Source organism: Sitophilus oryzae, unplaced genomic scaffold (genome assembly GCF_002938485.1).
Source record: "Sitophilus oryzae breed Bouriz unplaced genomic scaffold, Soryzae_2.0 scaffold_46_pilon_pilon, whole genome shotgun sequence".
Taxonomy (NCBI): Eukaryota; Metazoa; Arthropoda; class Insecta; order Coleoptera; family Curculionidae; genus Sitophilus; species Sitophilus oryzae.
Genome location: NW_022147051.1, coordinates 336 through 19,757, shown reverse-complemented (window position 1 = coordinate 19,757; position 19,422 = coordinate 336). Strand labels below are relative to the sequence as shown.

At 35.1% G+C, this 19,422-nt stretch overlaps 1 long non-coding RNA gene across 1 annotated transcript; it reads right to left on the bottom strand.

The window, feature by feature from the left end:
* Positions 1-12,668: 12,668 nt before the first annotated feature.
* On the bottom strand, positions 12,669-13,012 carry LOC115886164. The gene is made up of 2 exons (XR_004050848.1): positions 12,789-13,012; positions 12,669-12,727 (listed from the first exon to the last, which is right to left on the bottom strand). It is a non-coding gene; the product is annotated as an uncharacterized LOC115886164 (long non-coding RNA).
* Positions 13,013-19,422: the final 6,410 nt, after the last annotated feature.

The window sequence follows — 19,422 nt, the reverse complement described above, 5'->3', positions numbered from 1 at the left end:
TTCTTTCTTATGTATCTTGTCCACTTGTACTGGTGCATCGGACTCAATTTCCTTGGTTCGGTTTAAAGTAATTAATACTCACGCGACGCAGATCAATACACTATTTAAATTTAAATCAACTTCTCTAGTAGCTTCTCTCTTAATTTATTGTCTGTAATACCACATACTATTCTGTCTTTGATCAAGGAGTTTCTTAGTTTCCCAAAATCACAAGTTGCAGATAATGCTTTTAAATCAGTTACATATGCGTCAAAACTTTCACCTGCTGTTTGATTTCTTGTAAAGAATTTATGTCTTTCAAACGTTAGATTGGTCTTAGGCACAAAATATCCATTAAACTTTGTAATGAGATTGTCGTATAGCTCTGTTTTAACTCAGATAATTATCTCTGTCATCACTTCCCCATACGGTGTAATGTGGGTGCATTTTCTATTCTCGTCTGCAGCAATCCCTGATGCGTTTACAAATATCTCGAAGTTTTGTTTGAACTTAGGCCACAGGTGAGCCGCATTACCTTGTCTAACATCAAAACTTGGCGGTTTCATTCCATTATTTGTTTTTCTTATTGGTTTTTCCGACTGCTTAATACATTGTGATATTAATTACACGTTGATTATTATTTATTTAACTTGAATAGATTAATACGCTGACAACTTAACGTGGACTTCACCTAACCTCCACTACGTTCCCGCGCTCTCAGGGTGCAGCCACACTATCCCAAAAACGGCGTATCGGCGTAACGGCGTAATGACCTAGAATAGATTTCCAGTAATTCTATGATCATCTCAAATTTTATGTCCATTCATCATCAAAATTTCAGCCAATAGAATTACTGGAAATCGGTTCAAGGTCGTTACGCCGTTTTTAGGTTAGTGTGGCTGCACCCTCACTGTTGCGTCCATAAAATAATTAACTGAAATTCAACTCTGTGTTAAATCGTATAAACACGATACGCCACCGAAAGCTTTCGTTGTCGTCTGGAGAACTAATTTTCTAATTGACAGGTTGACATGATGGCTTAATTTTCATTTCCGTTTCAGGTTATTCAATATGGCAGGCCTCTTTCTGTTAAATACGTATTTTCTTTTTCATAAATAAAACCAAAATAACAGTAAGAACAACGTGACTAAATAAATATAAAATATGATTGTATTGTTTCAATACCAATTAGTTAGTTATGCGCACAACGTAAATTGAATTAAGGTATAAGCGCGACACAGTAATTGTAAATAAACACACATTCGCAAACTTCAAGGACAGAAAGCGGACACAGGAACATGAAAACAGGAGCCTTATACAAAACAACGAAAACAGAAAAACAGATTTTTTATACAAAATTAACAATGTAAACTTCAATGGTATGAAATATAAATAAACTGTTTAAAGCGTCCATTGATAGAACAACCGTCAATGCCAAGAGACTTTTAGGCGGATAACATAATCAGATTCGGTCAGGTTGTTGTTAACGCTGTTAATAAAGTGCACTAATTATTATAGTTAAAAATGATCTTACCTTGCCAAGTGTTCCATTTCAAAAATCTGTCGATCAAAGAGGTTATAACACCATTTTCTTATCTAAAAATAAAAACAATTTTTTAAAAATTTTTTAGAAATGAATGTTTTTAATACCACACAAACATCATTTTCTCAAGTTCTTCATGTAATTTATATTTTATATACTTTATTACCTTTATATTTAAATTTCAGCCAAAATATTAAATTGAACTTCAAAACGAAACTAAACAGAATGAATTAGGCGTCAGATATTTTCAATTTATTTCACGAACAAATCTAGGTGTCTCTGGCTTTAATCTGTCAATTCTAAACTGTGAAGTTAGACAATAGTTAGACAAAACAATGCTGTCCTTGTCTAGGCGACCATACTTGTCGTGAGGAGAATAACAGGAATGACACTAACGACCGTTTCCAATTTCCTGTTCTGTCACCCCCTGGACCGTCCTTGTTGAATTCCACCAGAATGTATACCTCAACTATACATCATAGATTTAGGAAGAACAGATGTCACATTGTGCATTTTAACACGATCAAACAATCGGAGGCTGACTACGTACTGTTAAAACCAACTGAGATAGAAGGCGACATTGCCACTCGTTGCGCCTATCTTCTTGTTTGATTTGCAGAAAAGGTGACTAAAACCTTCACCGGATATCAATAAATCTCAATTTCTTAATTAAATTAATATAGTTTATTTTAAAGCATGGGTAATAATATGTTATTAATCAGAGGATATACGTTACTATTAAAGGACATGTTTATTGTTTAATATTATTTAAAACCTCTAGAAATATTGGCAACGTCGCTGCTAGTATTCCAGAATGAAATGAGCCGTCCGTCCCACCTCCCCTGGCGATGGCCCTTGGTCCTTTATAGCGTACTACGTTTGGCTTACGGTGTGTTTGAAATTCGGAATCAGTGCCCAGGTATTTTCAGTGTCTTCAGTTTTGTTTTGTTTAATGTACTTTTGAGTCTGCGAATTTTCAATATGTTACGACAGTGTCAAATGTATGGACAAATAAGCCTGATGCAATTTGCCCTTTCACAGGTAGGTACAAATTCCATATGGTGGCCACATAGGCGTCTGAGGAGACTGCCACAATTAAATAATTTCATTATATTTGTTTGAATTTTTGATCTGTTAAAACAAGAACGTAGTAACCAGTAATTGAATTATAATTCGTCTCAATTACTATCTAACTGTTGTAGATCATAACAATTGTGAATATAAACGTTGCATTGAAACTTTATTATAAGCCAGAAAATGACATTTTTTCTTAAAATTGCGTCATATTTTAGTCATTATACATTCTACAAGAATTTTATAACAAATAAACAAAATTTATTTTTTATTTTTTGTTAATAATATCTTATTCTTAATATCTGCCTTCATTCTTGCAAATGCCTCTTCTAGGTTATTTGTACATTGATTACCTTTTTTTAGGATGGGACGAACTGTAAATAATTTTTTTTTTTAATTTAATTTGAACATGTAAATTTCAGTCCAAAAAGGTTTTTTACCTATTACGTTTTGGTTTGTGATTTTTATTTCATTATTTTACTTTAAAAAAAAAAAAAAAAAAACACATTTTCAAAATATTTTTGTCCAACATGGGGTGATTCAAACCGCAGTGCTTAATACAGTTCATGAAGATTGAGACATTTAACTAAATTTGAACGTCTGATGAAACTACCTTTAAAAGTAATGGGGTTGTAAATAAACGTAATATTCGTTATTATGCGACAGAAATCCCATACAGCACACAGATACTTTTAACTGATAAATGCCTTCTATTGATAGACTAAAAGGTAATTGCTTCGTATCAAAGCCATCATAATACAGGAAGAAGATGTGATCTTATTTTCCTCATTAAATGTTTGGATTTCATAGAAAGTTATTAATAAGATTAAACTAACAGTGCTACACGGAGGCTTTATCGTTGCGAACTAACTAAATCGTTACTAATTTTTTAATTTTGGTTCTTTTAAGATCAAAAAGGTAAAACTGCCCTAAAACCCAAACTATCATTTGAGATTAAACGGGAAGTTCTAAATAATGTTGCTTATTCTAAACAGAAAAATTTATTTATAAGTTTTATAACATCTCTAATTAAATTTTGAAAAAAAGAATACAGAAATATTCTTTTGCTGTTAAGTTGCTGTAGGTAATTTTCTCGGGGAAAATACGTAAATAAAATGACTTTTAAGTCAAAAAAAGTCAAAGGACAAGTTATTCCAAAAAAAAAAAAAAAATTCAAAAGGACAGGTGGCAACACTAGGTATTTCTGGAATGAAAGTTTAATGGCAAATCACAACTTTAGTTTGAAAATATGTTCCGGCCACTATGTTTACAAAAAATGTCTAAAATGTGCTTTTACCATGCCTCCTTATTCTGAAAAAATTGAAAGAAATATATTTTCTTGTAATTTAGAACTGTTTCAGAAACTTGGTCACCCTGTAAATGTTCAAAAGTAACTGAAAGTTATATAGAAGTAACTGAAGTTTATTAATCGATCAGTTGGGCGATTTTCCGAAAGTACTACTAAGTTTTCAACATAAGTATATATGGGATAGTAATTACTATTATTATATTTAGACCTTATAACAAAACTCCATATGACGAAAAAATTATTGATATGTAATATGGGTAAAAATTTTCTAATTACTTTGCTTTTGTTTACTAATTAAATTCTTCCAAACGATACGCCACTGGCCATTATAGAACAATCCAAATGCGCCTAGTTGCCGGGGTCTGAAATTTTAGACTTCTCTGTCTCTTCTGTTCTTGTTTGACACATTGGAATGTTTGATACACTTCAAACGAGTATTTATGGTGAGATGTTTCGGTCTATCTTTACCAACTTAATATTTTGATATACACTATTCCACAACAGATAGTTGGCATCTTATTTAAACAAAGTCAAAAAATATAATTAAAAAACATTTAAAATGAAACTGAATTTAATTTACAAAGAAGGAATATTTCCATACGAATATCCCCAGAATTATTTGAGAAAAAATTAAGTGAAACAGAATACTACCACTGAGGCATTTTACAGTACTCTAACAAATTGTCATATTAACGAAGTGAATATGATCGTACTAAAATGTTGGTATGATTTCGAATACAAAATTTGTAATATGCCGAACTGTACCTTAAAACCAATGTTAACTTTTAAGTAACATTTTGAAAATTTCAGAATTACTGTATGCATACATGTCTCAATTAGATAGCTTACATTATTTTAGTTCACCAGGTTTAGCTTTTGATTCAATGCTGAAAATTTCAAAAATAAAAAAAAAAAAAAAAAAAAAAAAAAAATAGAGAACAACGGCATACGGTCAAGTCGCCCGCTGCTGGCACGTATACGTAGACGTAAAGCATCTTTTACGTGTATAAAAATTAAAAGATATAAGAAATGCGCATGCGTACGTAAACGTTTACGTGTTTGTAGGCCGACTCGACCGTATGCCGTTGTTCTCTATTGATATGGTTTTATTTTTTGAAAGAGGTATCCGTGGTGGACTATCACAATGCTCCAATCGTTATGGGAAAGCAAATAATATTTATATAGGTAAAGAGGGATATAATGAAAATGAACCTTCATCATATTTAATGTATTTCGATGTAAATAATTTGTATGGAACTAGTATGAGTTTACCATTACCAAGCAGTAATTTTAAATGGGTTGAGAACATACCATACTCAATTGATATACTTAATGTTCCTGGTGATAACGTAATTGGCTACGTGATAAAAGTTGATATTAGCTATCCTAAAAATTTACATGATAAACATAAAGATTTACCACTCTGTCCTGAACATTTAGTACAACCAACTTCACAATTAAAAATACCAAAATTACTTGCCACGCTTTTAGATAAAAAAAAGGTATATTATTCATTATAGAAATTTAAAACAAGCTTTCAGTTTAGGTTTAAAAATTGAAAAAATTCATAGAATTCTAGAATTTAAACAATCTTGTTGGATGAAAAAATACATAGACCTAAATACTGAGCTTAGGAAACAAAGTAAAAACGATTTTGAAATTTTTTTTTACAAACTCATGAACAATGCGGTTTTTGGTAAAACAATGGAGAATGTTAGAAAATACAAAGATATTAAGTTGGTTACTAGGTGGGCGGGACGGTATGGGGCACGAGATTACATATCTAAACCAAATTTTAACAGTTGTACAATTTTCGATAACGATATGGTTATTATTGAAATGGACAGATTAAATGTATTATTTAATAAGCCTATATATGTCGGTTTCACTGTTCTAGATTTATCCACGACATTTCTTTACGAATTTCATTATAATTATATGCAAAAAAAAATTTTCAAAGCCTCAAATTATTGTATACTGACACAGATTCTCTAATTTACCACATTTTTGATGATAATATATACACACATATATAACGTTTACAATATTCCCTTAAGAAATAAGAAAGTTTTAGGATTAATGAAAGATGAAAACAATGGTAAAATAATGCATGAATTTATTGGTCTGAGATCGAAAATGTATACTTTTAAACTTTACATGAACAATTCGCAACAGAAATCTTTAAACAAAATGGAAAGTATGGAAAATAATAAGGAGAATGATTTAAATATTACAAAAAAAGTAAAAGGAATAAAAAGTTCATCTCTAAAGAAAATTACTTTTGATGATTACTTTTAATGTTTATTTAATAAGACTATTTTGGAAACAAGTCAAAATTTAATAAAATCTGAGAAACATCATGTCTATAGTGTTACACAGAGAAAAATTGCCTTGAGTCCTTATAACGATAAAAAAATGATTAATTATATTTATACCGACACATTACCATGGGGATATCATAAAACTGAAATAATAAATTAATAATAATTATATATAATCTTCAATAATTTTAATTACTTTAAACCCCCCCACTATGATTCATTTAACTAATACTATAAATGTAAATCTACATTATTAAATTTTTATTTTAACATTTTCATAACAAAAATATATTTTTTTATTTTTGATAGATGAAGCCAGTAACAGTCCTTCCTCATCCAGTACCTAAATGCCGCGACCAATTATATTTGGGGAATATGCACTTTGTGCATACAACCAAAGTCACCAGGTGTTGAAGTCGCGCATTTTTAATCATATGTTGAAGTGCAAAAAGAGAAAAGAAAATTATAATAACGACTTCAACGAGGCATTGAAGACCAATCAATTAGAGCCATTTTGAATACGATCCACCGCCGCCGTTCCTTTCAAGAAATGAAAGGAAAAATTGGCGTAGATACAACGCTGGTCAATATAAACCAAGAAATTAGATATTACTAAATATAAAAATAATTATTTTTAAAAATAGGGAGTTTTCGTTGCTTTAAAAAAATTCAACGGTACGGTTAACAGATACGTAACCATAACCGCTATTTTGACAGATAAAAAAACAGTTTTCGGACTTTCGGTTCATCGGTTCGGAGCCGACATACGATACGATAACCGAAAACTGACAGCTGACTGAGAGCACAGCCCGTAGCGTAGTGTTTTGATTTTTGGTTTTTGTATTGTTGTTTGATTTGAAAGTGCTTTATATGACTTTATTGGATATCGCTATATAGAATGGACAATTTAATTTTATTGGACTCTAGTGATGAATCGGATTTGGAGGATGCTATGTTGTTGGAAGGATTTGAAAACAACATCGAATATCGAGCAGAGTTTAACCTAGAAATATTATCTGACCAAGAGTGCAAAGCTAATTTCCGCTTTGAAAAAAAAGACATTCCTCGATTAGTTGAAGCACTAAGAATTCCCAATGAGTTTAACACAGATAAAATAAATAATCAAAACATAAACAAAATAGAACGAGGCTAGGTTAGATCTGTATTTTCAATGTTGTGTTCTACTGGGCTAGTGCGCATGCGTACCGCTATGTTAACGGCTTTGGCTAACATCCGTAAAATATCGGTAGTTAGCGGTTACGATATACGATAATCGAAATTTAAATGTCAAAATTGTCAATTAGCGTTAACCGGAATTGCAATTTGTAAGCAACGAAAACTCCCTATTAACTAATAATATTTTTTCTTTCAGGGTGCAGCCACACTATCCTAAAAACGGCGTATCGGCGTAACGGCGTAACGACCTTGAATCGATTTCCAGTAATTCTGTTGGCTGAAATTTTTGACAGATGAATTTGACAGATAAAATTTCTGACAGATGAATGTTTCAGCCAATAGAATTACTGGAAATCTATTCAAGGTCATTACGCCGTTACGCCGATACGCCGTTTTTAGGATAGTGTGGCTGCACCCTCAGATCGGTGTTTCCTATAAAATATTAATAATTATAAAAACATGTTCAATAAATGTGTATTACAAAAATATGTTGTTTTCTTATAAATACAATCTTGAATAACCTGAACAGAAAATTGTTATTATCTTACACGCTATTGCATACTAATTGAGCATTATCCTTGACATTCAACAAGGTAGCAACTTTACCGTTATTCCATAAAAAGTGAAATTACATATATCCATCAAAGACAAGTTAAGACTCGCTTTTAATCTTGTTATTCGCTTTATTAATATTATCAAGAAATATTAATTTTCTTTTCTTTTATTACATTTTTAAAAATTTGTCACCAAATATACTATTATTGATGAAGGAAAAATAATAAAAAAGTTCCTTAAAAATATTTAAGTTAAAATAAATAATTAACACTTTTAAATAAAAGTCCAAATTTAAATTTTACACTCCAAAAAATATGTAAAAAAATATTTATTAAAGCAGACTATAGATATTGTTTGGGTAGAATTTTTTTTTAAAAAAGAAATAAAACATTAAATTATTTTCGTTGAATGTTTATTTTTTCATATAATTTGAAAATATTACCTACATTAAAAACATTTTTTTTATGATGATTCAAAACCCTTTGTGCCTCGAACAGTTTCTATTGACATATCGGTACATTCAATCAGCGAGGGATACTCAATTTTATGGCAAATCATCTGTGCTATTCGGTCCCCCCGTTTAATTTCAAACTTTTTATTACTAATGTTGCGAGCCGGTGTGGACTCGACCTAACCTCACAATATGGCCCGCCCTCGGATGACCTTAACATCGCATAGACACCGCAATGATTCATTCGTTCAAGAAGAATCGAGACCCACTAGAATGGACTAGTACATACGAGAACATTCGAAAACCTTCTCTATGCGCCTAACGATCTTTGGACTATTCTAGATTTCTTTTGCTGTAGGTATAAAAGCCGGCGGCAGTGGCCTAGAGAGGGCAGTTATAAATATACCAGTGCAGTTGACGCGCAAAAATTCAAAATAAATTCTTAGTTATAAATCGTTTGTAAATAGTTCTATAAGTCTTTTATCGTTATTGTTTTTGTAAATTAGTGTTAAATAAATAGTGTTTAAATAAATTGTGACTTTCTATCCACACGGAACCGACGAAAAACGTAACAATTGGTGTCAAGTGTGGCGTGTGTGATAGACTAGAAAAATAAAAAGACTGAAAATGGCTTCGAAAAAATTGTTGAAAGACTTGAAGTGTCGGAATTAAAATGCGTACTGGAAGAGAGGGAATGCGAAACAGATGGAAAGAAAAGCATTTTACAAGCCAGACTGAGAGACGTTTTGATTGAGGAAGGTCAGGATCCTGACACATTTTGCTTTGAGCTGGAAGGTGACCTTGACTCGTCCTTACAAAAATTAGAAGACAGTTTGAATGATAAAATGACAGAGAATTCTCAAAAATTAGAAGACAGTTTGAAAGATAAAATTATGGAAAATTTCCAGGATTTAATTAATATTTTAGAGGATAAAATCATAGAAAATTCTAAAGATCTACAAGCCAGTTTCAGTGACAAAATACTTAATTTAGAAGAAAGTTTAAACAATAAGATTATAGAGAATTCTACGGAACTACAAGACAAAATAACGGAGATTGAGGAAGATGTTAACAGAAAAATCGAAATTTTAAAACAATAGAAAAGGCCAATTCACCAAAATGTCAAGAAACATCGGAGGCACCGAAACTAGTCGAAAATAAGTATATCTCAAAGTCAGTTATTAAGCCTCCACAGTTTGACGGAAAAACCGCTTGGGCCAATTATTTTTGCCAGTTTGAGGCCGCTGCGAGAGCGAACGGAGGACAATCACTGAAAAGGCTACCGCTTTGACTGTCGCACTGCGAGGAGATGCGACTGATATCCTGCAGACACTGTCACCATCGGAACAGGGAGATTATCAGCAATTGGTACGACATTTAGAAATGAGGTACGGCCAAGCTCATTTGGAACATGTCTATCATTCCCAGCTAAAAAATCGCATTCAAAAGTCAAATGAGTCTCTGCAGGAGTTTGAAGCCGACGTAGCCCGCCTCGTTCGCCTTGCGTACCCTGCTATGCCCGAAAATGTTATGGAGCGCTTAACAGTACAGGCTTTTATTGATGGTTTACGTGACAACGAGACAAGGCAAACACTTCTTTTAGCTCATCCAACGCATTTGGGAGATGCCCTAGCACGTGCCCTGGAATTTGAGGCCGCGAAAGAATGCTCTAGGTCTCTAGGATTTGTACGGGCTGTTGAGGAGAGTTCCGACGATTCCAAAGTGGAAAGGATTGTGCGGAAAGTACTGGATCAGTATATGAGCAAGAAGGGGGGACCGATTCGCTGTTGGAATTGCGGACAGATGGGAAATCGTTACAAAGAAGAGAAAGAAGTGAAAGTCTTAAGGACGACTGTGGTTGGTGATAGTTGGCAAACCGAAGATCTTGCAAATGACCAAATCAGTGATCCAGAGTTGGGCTTGGTGATTAACTGGAAAAACGCGGACCAGAGACCAACGTGGGAGGAAGTTTGCAGATATTCGCCGAACGTGAAGTCGTACTGGTCCCAGTGGAATTCATTGGTATAGATAACGGATTACTTCGCCGTGTGATTGAGAGACAAGAGGGACAAGAAGAGAGAAGGCAGATCGTCATTCCAAAGAAGAGGGTCCCGGAAATCTTGGCGGAAGTTCACAATGGAACCAGCGGTGGACATCTTGGTGTTACCAAGACACTTGGCAAGCTGCGTGAACGGTTCTACTGGGTGAACTGCAAAGAAGATGTGAGGGCCTGGTGTAAGAAATGTGACATTTGCGCAGCCATTAATGGGCCACAAAAGCGTGGTAAAGCCCCTATGCGCCAGTACAATGTTGGTAGTCCCTTCGAACGAATAGCGATCGACGTGGCTGGTCCTTTCCCGGAGACGAACGATGGCAACAAATACATTGTGGTAGTAATGGATTACTTCAGCAAATGGGTCGAGGCCTACGCGTTGCCAAATCAAGAAGCGTCCACGATTGCTGATGCCCTTGTTAAAGAATGGATCTGCAGGTTTGGTGTTCCCATGGAGCTTCATTCAGATCAGGGAAGAAACTTTGAGTCCAATCTGTTCCAAGGCGTCTGTGAAGTCCTGAACATCCGCAAGACCAGGACGACTGCTCTACATCCACAATCCGATGGGATGGTTGAACGCATGAACAGAACTATCAACCGTTATCTGGCCAAAGTAGTCTCTGACCACCAAAGAGACTGGGACAAATTTCTTCACCTGTTCCTGTTGGCCTACCGTTCATCCGTCCAAGAATCTACAGGGCAAACTCCAGCCAGCATCGTTATGGGACGGGAAGTGCGCCTACCCTGTGATCTGAAATTTGGTTGCCGACCGGGAGAAGAAGTCGCCGGAGAAGATTATGTCCACACACTACGTCAAAGGATGGACGACATTCATCAGAGAGTCCGCCTAAATATTCAAAGTGCTAGTGACCGAATGAAGGAACACTACGACATTCAAGCTGAGCATGGAGGATACCAACCAGGGAAGTTGGTGTGGCTATATAACCCGCAGAGACGTCGTGGGTTATCTCCGAAGCTACAATCCTCGTGGGAAGGGCCATACGAAGTCATGGATAGAATTAATGACGTCGTATACCGTATCAGAAAATTGCCAAAAGGAAAACCGAGGGTAGTCCATTTCAACCGTTTGAGCCCCTACCAAGGCGAAATAGAAGATCGTGCTGGGACCGTGAGAACCTGCAGCTTTGATCCCCCTGATTCGGAGATGTCCTTTGACGATTTCATGGCCCGATACAACAGCAGTGAGAAGGCTCGCTATGGTGTAACCAAAGAAGATCAACGAGACCTCTTTTCCGTGCCTCCTGATTATTCGCTCGCTCATTGTGTGGCTCGAGATTTGCGGATGTCCAGAGGAATCGCTGCGACGTTCAATGAGAAGTTTGGGCGTGTCGGAGAACTACGCCGACAGGATCCAGAGGTTGGAAGCGTCTTGAGGCTAACCGACAATGCACATGGTCAAGCAAGGCACATCTTCTACCTGGTCACCAAGGAATGGTCCCCGAGTAAGCCGACTTATCTCAATCTATGGAAGACCCTGATTGAACTGAGAGAAGCCCTGCTAAACAACAACATTGCACGATTAGCCATTCCGAAGCTGGCGTGTGGACTCGATGGTTTGAGTTGGCGTACAATCCGGAACATGATTGAAGTCTTGTTCAGATTTACGGGAATCGAGATCCTCGTTTGCTGCTACAACCCAAAGCTGAGATCGGGAAAGAAAACTGTAGACTGCTATTTCTACCAGACTTCGCAATGTACCAGGGGCCAGCTTAGCAAATACCTTCATTCACCGTATACCTCTCGGGACGAGCATGTGCCTAAGAAGGGAGCAGTGTTGCGAGCCGGTGTGGACTCGACCTAACCTCACAATATGGCCCGCCCTCGGATGACCTTAACATCGCATAGACACCGCAGTGATTCATTCGTTCGAGAAGAATCGAGACCCACTAGAATGGACTAGTACATACGAGAACATTCGAAAACCTTCTCTATGCACCTAACGATTTTTGGACTATTCTAGATTTCTTTTACCTGTCGGTATAAAAGCCGGCGGCAGTGGCCTAGAGAGGCTAGTTATAAATATACAGTTGACGCGCTAAAATTCAAAATAAATTCTTAGTTATAAATCGTTTGTAAATAGTTCTATAAGTCTTTTATCGTTATTGTTTTTGTTAATTAGTGTTAAATAAATAGTGTTTAAATAAATTGTGACTTTCTATCCACACGGAACCGACGAAAAACGTAACACTAATATTAAATAATAAAATTTTAACTTCGCCCCGATAGTCTTCATCAATAACACCAGCTGGAATGAAGAGAAAACAAAAAAAATAAATAATGAATATTTTATTAGTGGCAAAATTTACCTCCACAAAGAATGGAATAGTTCAAAGCCAAACTTGACCGAGCTTCAATCTTCAAAAAAGATCCTCCAGGAATTTCCACTTGCAGTCCCGTATTTATCAATTATTTTGATTGTGGGGCGATTGTACAATCGAGAGGACTGAATAAATCCAATCCCGCTGATAATGGGGTTGCTCTGACCGGAACGCACGCATCCTATGACACCTTTTTAAACTTTAAAACAGACATCGCGTTAACTCTAACGACTACGATGATGACGACGACGATGGCGACAACGACGACGACCTATTATCACGATTAATACAAGTAAGTAACTAAAAGATCGTACTTACTACCAGTCGCTCTCTAAGAAAGGCAACATATTGCCACACCTTGAAGTGGTTGGCTGGGCGAGCGCGTTGCGTAAGATCATGCATTCGCCAATTACTTATGCAAACGGTAGTAATGGTAGCCGTTCCCTTTTTAATTATCATACGAGACGCAGAAATTAAATGAACTGTGACGTTTAACGGCTGTGCTGGGCTGGCGCCTTGCATAAGATTATATTCGATATACGGGGTGAGCAAATAATATTGTTATAATAATATGTTTACTTTTTTATTATTATTTATGTATATTTTTTGGTGGAATTGGTTAGGCTGCATTGCGCAGGCCCATTGTTTAGACTTTTTTACCACAGCCCCCCCCCCAAAAAAATACCCTGGGGCAAAAAAAACAAAAATATTAAAAAAATAGGAAAAATATAAATTTGGCAACATTGGCCAAACCAAACCAAACCAATCCGAATCTGGATAGGTCAACAAATGGCCACCATCTTTAACATCTTGGAAATGGCCGCTATCTTTATGGCCGCTATCTTTAGATTCTTTTTGAAGCCATAAGGTGTCATAGCAGCACCATTGTATTACTACTTGTTGACATTTTTATTTCCGGAGCCGGCATCTGTGCTCCCGAATTACGAAAGCCGGCGCGGCGCCGGCAGCTGAGTCACTTCCTAATATAAAATATAAATGGCAATCTTAAACATTGCCTCAACACTACAAAATGCTTTACTTTATTATAAATGAAATGAGACATTTAAACTCTATTCAGATGTTTAAGAAATGCTGCAAGTTAAAAGTCAAAAGAAAATATGATTTTTTTAACTATACCTTAAAGCCTATACCACGTAAAGGGAATAAATCAGTTTAAGTGACAATTTTCAGTTCGTTCAGAACGAAAGAATACTACTAATATTATTGAGTTAAAGTCACTTATAATGGCGGCTTATACAAACTATTTTATTGTGGCCTTGTATAACTGTGTATTTTTATTTTCTATATTTAAAAATGAAAGAAATATTCAGATAAAGAAATAACAAGTTATATTTTTCTTACCAGTGGTTCAGGGAGCTCCTTCTTAAATTCAATTTTTTCCAATAATCTCTTATGTGGTATATGAAAAGGCACATTATCTGTTACCCTTAAACTAAAATTTATATTATTAATACAAAATACATGAGTTGAATAAAACTTTAGACTATAGTCTTGGTGCATTTCAAACGATTTTTTAAAATTCCAACAACAGCGCTCATAATGCGGCAGAAATCAGAACTACCCGGCTACTTTTTTTCTCGCGGTCCTGGTTACGGTTCATTTTGATCGCATTGAAATAATATTGAAATCATGGCTATGTCAGTATATTCATAAGTATTTTGTTTTTTACTAGTGCAGTTATTGAAACTATAAACCTCTTAGGTAAGAAATTCGTATGGTGTATCGCTGTTTCGGATAGTCAAAATTAGTTTATGAATTACATTATTATGAATTGATAATATATACCGAGTGCGTCACAAAAGTGGCTCATCCCTATAACTTTTTTAATTTTTAAGATAAAACAACGAGATTTGGTATATTAGTATAAGACATAAATTGGGATTGATTGACGTATTCAATTGTTTTCAGTCACTTCCGGTTTCACCGGAAATGACTACAACTTTTTAAATGGCACCCTCGGTATTTTTTTACTTTATTTGATAGAAAATGACATTCTGAATCGAATGACATATCATATGTCAATTTTTGACATAGTCACTTAAAAACAAATTATATTTTAAATTTCAACCTAGAGTGCCATGGTTGTGTTAAAAACATTATTTTTTAATCAAGGAGCCTTGGAAAAATAGATTTGATCGTCTAATGTTTTAGTGTCTTGTCCTGGCCGGTTAATAGATGGCCAAATCGTATTTTTAATCATATCTCAATTTTTTCAAATGGAACGAGGGTGGCTCATTAGCACATTTAGAAAAAGCATTTTTTTACGAATAATTTGATACCACACACTTGGTAAAACAAAAAGTTCATATCAACTTGTAAGATTTAAAGCTTCCTTTTCGAGATACAGGGTGTTAAAGTTACTTAAAAAAAGAAAAAAAAAATAAGATATTTGAAAAACTATTTAATCGATTTTGATATAACTTGACCCGTTTATAATACTATGGGACTTAATTTGAGGTAATTAGATTTAAGTTTAATGACCAGGGGCGGTGGTGGGGCATCACTGTTAAATTATTTTAAAGGAAAAATTAGGCACGCCACTGTTTTTTTAGAAGTTTAACAGTATTTTTGGATTTAGTAATTAAAAATATTATTTTTTTGTCTCCTGACTTTTTTGTCTATCTTGCTTACTTCTTGCGAAAAAAAATAAATTCACAATAATTCTTCGAATTGATAACCACTAACATCAACGCAATGGTTTCTGGTATTGTTGCCGTCAACCAATGCGTTGATGTTAGTGGTTATCAATTCGGGTCAAGTTATATCAAAATCGATTAAATAGTTTTTCAAATATCTTATTTTTTTTTCTTTTTTAAGTAACTTTATTTAACACCCTGTATCTCGAAAAGGAAGCTTTAAATCTTACAAGTTTATCTGAACTTTTTGTTTTATTTTTGCAAGTTCTATCGTCTATTAAATTATCCCGATTAAAATCTGAGACACCCTGTATATAGATACAGTGACCAGAAATACCCCATAAGCGAGAAGAGCGACACTTTGTAAGCCGGAAGCTCGGTCAAAATTTTGTCGCGGTTTTTCTCTGGAATGGTCGCTATTGTAAGGCTGCGGGCACGCTTGCGAGCGATTTATCTCGAGCGATATATCGTGGACGACAATATAGCGAGCGACGGACGAGAACCTGTCCACAGAAAAGCGATTTACAAATTAGTTTTCGTCATGCCTCTCACACGAGCGCGTCGAATTGCCCTTCTTTTGGAAGATGATGTATTTTTAGACCCATTTTTAAAGAAAAAAAGGAAATATGGTGTACATCCCATCAATAGATACAGAAAAGCATACGGGGAATATCATCATTTGTATAAACATTTGCAAAAATACCCAGAGAGGTTTTTCCAGTACCTTCGAATGAGTATACACACATTTGATTTACTACTGGATAAAATTAAAACGAGTATTGTGAAAAAAACTAAAAACTTTGGAAAACCAATTTCTATTGAAGAACGATTAGTGGTTACACGTAAGGTAAGTAAAAAAGAAACTAGTTAAAGTTTACACTTTTGTTAAACTCGTCTTCTTCCATGTCCCTGGGGAAGCAGTTATTTCCATATGCTAGTAGAGGTAACGCTTGTGGTGTGAGTTGGGTTTGGCTGATGGGTAAAAGTTCATGATATGTTGGTGTTTCATCCAATAATGGGGATTGGCTTTGTAACAACTTCTGTTTTTGTTGCTCCGGTGGCTGCCGTTGAATCATGTTTTCTTTAAATTTATCGAATACTAATTGTTGTTATAGTACTTCTGAGCTCTAATTTGTCAACAAGCGATAGACGTTCCATATATGGCAGTAAACTTCTGAAAAAATGTAAATCTGCACTTTCTGGTTCATCGCCTCTCTTAACTTCTTTTTCCAACAAAGTAACTTTTTTTTCTGTAACTCCAAGTATTGATGGTTGAGATTTTGGGCGTTTCGTTTTTGAGGGATGCGACGTTGTAAAAACTCAGATCTAACAGAAGCACTGCTTGAAGGGTGCGATGTTGACAGCTGGGATTGCGAGCGTGATGTTGATGCTTCAGACTGCCGCCGACGTGATGCTGATTCTGCGTGTTTTGATGGCGTTACCACTAATGGGGCGGGGGGGGTATCACTAATGGAGGAACGTATTTACGTATTATTATTAGTATTTTCGTCATTACTTGTACTATGTTCTATTTCATCATCGGTATTTTCACATCATATTGGGTTTCATTGACATTCGAACGTCCGACATCACTTAAATTACCCTGAGTTGGAGCAGGCGTAGTATAGTCCCTTAAAAATTGCATGCTTTCAAAGTACTGCCATTTACTTTTAGTTGGTAATGCTTTTGATCCGGATTTTAAAACAGGAATCTTTTGGTTTTCGCGCCGGAACTGATCCTTAAGGTTCTTCCACTTTGATTTCGCCACATTACCTAAAACAATAACCTATTCTAGTGCATATTCTGAATGGTGTATGTATGAAATTTGATTGTGTTACTTTTTTTGTCGGTCAGCATAGAATACGTATTAAAACTTGTGCGGATTCTATAGACGGGGGAGGGGGCAATAAACCTGATGGCCAGTATTACCTTGAAAAATTAATTCCATTGTTTTTGTTTTAGATATTTAGCTACTGGATGTTCATTCAGAAGTCTAGCATTTTCATTCCGAATGGGCAAGTCTACGATAATAAGTATGATAGTTTTTGAAACAGCCGGAATAATTTGGAGTAAATTGGTTCAAGAATATATGCCCGTGCCTACTGAGGAACATTTACAAAAAGTAATATCAGACTATTATAATCGATGGAAATTTCCCAACTGTTTTGGCTCAATTGACGGCAAACACTGTCAAATAAAATGTCCGCCAAACTCAGGATCGAGTTATTTTAATTATTTAAAATACTTTTCGATAGTACAAGGCGTGGCTGATGCTGATAAAAAATTCCTGACAATAGAAGTAGGAGGCAGGGGTAAGCGATGATGGAACATTTATCGCGTCAACTTTATTCAACCTATTGGAAGCCAAACAATTTTGCGTCCCTCCAGATCAAGAACTGCCAGGATCAAACATAAAAATGCCTAATGTTTTAATTGGTGATGAAGCTTACCCATTGAAAAAATACTTAATGCGGCCGTATCCACGCAGAGTACTCACACCAAGAAAAGAATATTTCAATACACGCCTCTCTACAGCCCGAAAATGTATCGAGTGTGCATTCGGAATTCTCTATTCAAAATGGCGCTTCTTATCAAAAGATATAGAGACATATCCCGATAAAGCTTGCGTATTAATAAAATGTGCATGCATACTTCATAATTTTATACGAATTCACGACGGTGAAACCGATCTTGATTATTGTACTGTTATGGAGAACTTAACTATACAAACATACGAAAATGCGGTTCCGTTAAATCAAGAAGGAGGAAGAAATAACAATCGATCATCCAGAGAAGCTACACAAATAAGAGAGATTTTTGGGACATATTTATATGAACATCAGTGATCACCTGTATTTTATTGTTGTTCTTTTTTGACAAATAAAAGTGATAAACTGTTGCTATACGTTTTCATAAGTATTGAATTTCAATTAATTTTCAATAAATTTTAAAACGAATTCAATATCCATCAAAACGTAGCATAACATAACCTCAAAATAATTTCTTGTAAACCTTACCTTCTACACCGCAAGCAAGCCCGACTTCTGCCCATAACTTGTCTGTTACACTTTTGTTTTTAAAATGTTTATTAGTATCTTGCCATAGAATGGGCCTACTTTGAACTTCCGAAATTAAAATTTCTTTAGAACACGCCATTGCTTCTCGGCTTTCCATACGCACAATACAAAACTGCAACAAAAGTCGCTTGAAAAATCAAACCGAATTGAATACAGAGCGACACGCTTAGCCGCTAAGCGATTTATCGCTGGACGACTTTTTTGGTATGGCCACTGCAATGAAATTTAATGTGTTTGAAATATTTGTTTGTCGTTTAGTCGTCCACGATATATCGCTCGCGATAAATCGCTCGCAAGCGTGCCCGCAGCCTAACGCGACTCATGTGGAACTGGTATTCCCATCACTATACCAACTAGCAAAACCGTTACGCAAAACTATACAAAACTGTACTGGGTACCGTACCGGACGTATTATTATTACTCTACTATTAAAGTTTTATTACATTAGCTATTACTTACTATTAAAATTTTAGTAGCTTAAATAATAAAATATAGTACCTTTAATAATAATTTTAAAATATAATTTGCCTTTTTTATTTAATTTTTTTTTGAATTTTCCTTAATTACACTTACTAATAATTTTCTTAATACCTTACTAAACACTTTTTTCGTATACTCGCGGCTTAAGCTCGGGTATTTCTAGAACACGGTTGTTTACGGGATTCCCCGGTGGTGGCAGTGCTGGCGGAGAATGCACCAAGTCTATAATATATCTTACTCGGCTGTAGATTTAGGTAAAGGGCAAAGTAATCTTTTCTCCAGTTTTTGCTTAATATTTTCTTCACAGCTACTTTGAGAAGTACTTGACCCAGATAAACTATCACCATTGTTATATAACGGCATAATTCCTTTGTTTACGACATACAATGCTTCGATACAATCTATAAT